Source organism: Sinocyclocheilus anshuiensis, unplaced genomic scaffold (assembly GCF_001515605.1).
Source record: "Sinocyclocheilus anshuiensis isolate Anshui unplaced genomic scaffold, SAMN03320099.WGS_v1.1 scaffold4080, whole genome shotgun sequence".
Lineage (NCBI taxonomy): Eukaryota > Metazoa > Chordata > Actinopteri > Cypriniformes > Cyprinidae > Sinocyclocheilus > Sinocyclocheilus anshuiensis.
In genome coordinates, this window is record NW_015538295.1 from 11,778 (window position 1) to 15,530 (window position 3,753).

Here is a 3,753-nt window from a genome sequence, read left to right on the forward strand (position 1 = left end):
GTGGTTTCAGCAACCAGGCATCTCAGCTCCACCCACGTCCCGCCTCTTTGCCCATTTTCGATTATCCAAGTGACGTCATGGACACTACGTCCGTATTTTTATACAGTCTATGGTAGCTATAGCACAAAGGTCTGAGTGACTGAGTGCAGACCTTCAACCCTTTGGAAAATATTTAATATTAAATCTTGAATTTTGCATATTGTGCCATTACAATTTTGACAGTGTATACATATATATATATATATATATATATATATATTAGTTTTATTTATTTATTTTTTTGGCGCAGAAAAAAACCAGAAAGAAATATTTTATTTGATTCAACAAAATGTATTACACATAAACGTTTAGGCTACAATGGCCTAACATAAAAGAAGATCATTTGAGAAGTAGCCTAACATAAAAGAAGATCATTTGAGAAACATCTCAGTATTTTTTCGTTCATGCAATGAAAAACATTGGTAAACAAAACCGCTGTGTTACCAACAGTCTTTTGTTCCACAAAAGAAAGTAAGTCATTCAGGTTTGAGTAGCCTAAATGATGATATATTAATATTTTTTTCGGTTGAACTATCCTTAGTTTTTTTCCCCACTTTTTTTTTTTAATGAAATAATACTCTAAATAAGAAAATTAATCTGCCAGAAGGTGGCGGTAAATGTCTTTATGGCCTGTCTTAGTCTTTCTATTTGATTAGTCTTTATTTATTAGTTTGATTAGTTTGATTAGTCTTTCATTTGATTAATTCAGGAATGAAGTAAACGGCTAAAAAGTAAACTCATTTTATGAATCGGCCTTTGAATCATTGATTCACAAGATTTGTTCAAAACGCGGATTCATTCATAAACTAAACTGCTGTGTTGCTCGGAGACGTACAACAATTCTGCTGTGGCTTTATATATAATATTTTCGTTGGCAAAACTGAGCAAAATAGACACTATTGTGTTTAAAATATAACACAATATTAACTTTTTTATTTAATGAACTGTTGTATAAAATCATATTTGCACTCGTCATATTTGGGACAAACAGCACTCATGTGATATTGCTCTCGCTGCTCGTGTGATATCGCTTATCATGTATGAGACAAAAATTCATACAGGTGCATTTTTACCCCAATATCTTGAATTTTAGGGCATAACTGCATTTGTGGAGTTGTTGCCCTGCATCATATTTGTCGACAGTCAACTGTATGAAATGTAAGATGACGTACAGGTCTGGGGGCGGGGCCAGTGCGTTAACTGCGTTAAAATATTCTAATCGCGTAAATTTTTCATAGCCCTAATATATATACAGTATCTCACATTTTTGTAAATATTTTATTATATCTTTTCATGTGACAACACTGAAGAAATGACACTTTGCTACAATGTAAGCTGTGGCTTTATATATAATATTTTCGTTGGCAAAACTGAGCAAAATAGACACTATTGTGTTTAAAATATAACACAATATTAACTTTTTTATTTAATGAACTGTTGTATAAAATCATATTTGCACTCGTCATATTCGGGACAAACAGCACTCATGTGATATTGCTCTCGCTGCTCGTGTGATATCGCTTATCATGTATGAGACAAAAATTCATACAGGTGCATTTTTACCCCAATATCTTGAATTTTAGGGCATAACTGCATTTGTGGAGTTGTTGCCCTGCATCATATTTGTCGACAGTCACGACGAAGGCTGCCGCAATTCGAATGCGACTTCAAATGCGTCCTCTATTTCTCCGGCAAATGAAGGATACATCTGATGGATCCTTCGCAGCCTACCCTATCCCAGAATTCATAGCGCGCCAGTGAAGACGGGGTTTTTATTCAAACAAAGTGGGTGACGGTTCTGTGGCGGCCGACAGATACACTTAGTTATATAAATGTAAGTATTGTGTTTGAATGCACTGAAATAGCTTGTATTTTTTTCACTTGTATTTTTATTTTATTATTATTATTATTATTATTATTGTGGTTATTACGACAAATACACTTAGTTCTATAAATGTAAGTATTGTGTTTGAATGTACTGAAATAGCTTGTATTATTTTTCACTTGTATTTTTATTTTATTATTATTATTGTTGTTATTATTTTAGCGCTGTCATGCAAGATATGTCCGCAAACTTTCTAAGCAAACTTGATGATCCAGAAATATGATTTCTGGAGTATTTTGTATGCATGTCCTGCTGTGTCATATTTTGCAGTCCTGTCTTAATAATTTTCTTAAGTCTTTCCTTTTGTCTTGTTTTTGGACAGTTCTGGAGAAAATGGGGCTTCTGGGAAACTTAAAAAAGAAATGAAAGTTGTTCTGTACATTACTTTTGTAATTTGATTAGTTATTTGTAAATGAAGTAATTTCTGTGCATTGTTTGTTTTATTTGTGTATTATAAGTTGAAACTTGTAAATAAAAGACAAGACATAATTATAAACATTGTTTATTTTTGCAAAGCAACTTATCATTTCTAAATGGCAGAAATTTGCTTCAATTCAACATCAGAAAAAATAACAAAAATTAAATGAACAATACATAAGATTGAGAGAAAAAAAAGGATGTACACTTTCATTCAGGTGAGGTGGTGCTGCTGGATCTGGATGGGCTGCCACAATAGAAAGCCTGGTACGGGCTACCGTACCATATCCCCACTGGTGGAGCCAGTGGGATATCATCTGGGATGGTCTCCAGAGTGTTTGAGTGCATATTTCCACTGTCCTAACATCCTCTGCTAGTTTTGGCAAATACAAACAACATGATTATTTTTCACGAGTCCAACATCCAGTCGCGCAAGAAAACATGCAATCTACCTGAGACGTGATCAATAAGGGAAGCCATCTTTTACTTTTGCAAAATAGAGAATTTTATTTTTACATTTAAATAACTAATAGCTTCTTAACCTTGGACCTCATTCTTGAAACACAAAATGACAAATAAAAAAAAGTGTCAAACACTTTTATATATATAGGCCTACTTTTCTGAACTTGGGATCCCTAAGTTACCTGCATGGTCTTTGCTAAGCCTGAAATACACCACCTGGTGGTGCCGGGGGTGAACCATCACCAACATTTCCTCCAGTATAAGGTATAATAAATAGTCAAAAACTAACAATTCAGGCTCCATAGTTATTTTCAGTTTCATTAACAAATCTCAGGATGGCAGCTCTCTTCTCGCACCGTTGCCACGCGACAGGAGCATTAATCGGGAACACCTGCTGGCACAATTAGGAAATCCTGCGAAGGCTAGACTCGGAGCGTCCTTCGAAGGCCGTGTCGGCCGTATCCTTCGAAGGACCCGTCCTCAGAAGGAGCGGTCTTTGAATTGGGACACAGCTTTAGTGTTATCGCTCTCACTCTCTCATACTGGTCACTGGAAGTTCAACATGGCATCTCATGGCAAAGAACTCTCTGAGGATCTGAAAAAAAGAATTGTTGCTCTACATAAAGATGGCGTAGGCTATAAGAAGATTGCCAAGACCCTGAAACTGAGCTGCAGCACGGTGGCCAAGACCATACAGCAGTTTAAAAGGACAGGTTCCACTCAGAACAGGCCTCGCCATGGTCGACCAAAGAAGATGAGTGCACGTGCTCAGCGTCATATCCAGAGGTTGTTTGGGAAAATAGACGTATTGCCAGCATTGCTGCAGAGGTTGAAGGGGTGGGGGTCAGCCTGTCAGTGCTCAGACCATACGCCGCACACTGCATCAAATTGGTCTGCATGGCTGTCGTCCCAGAAGGAAGCCTCTTCTAAAGATGATGCACAAGAAAGCC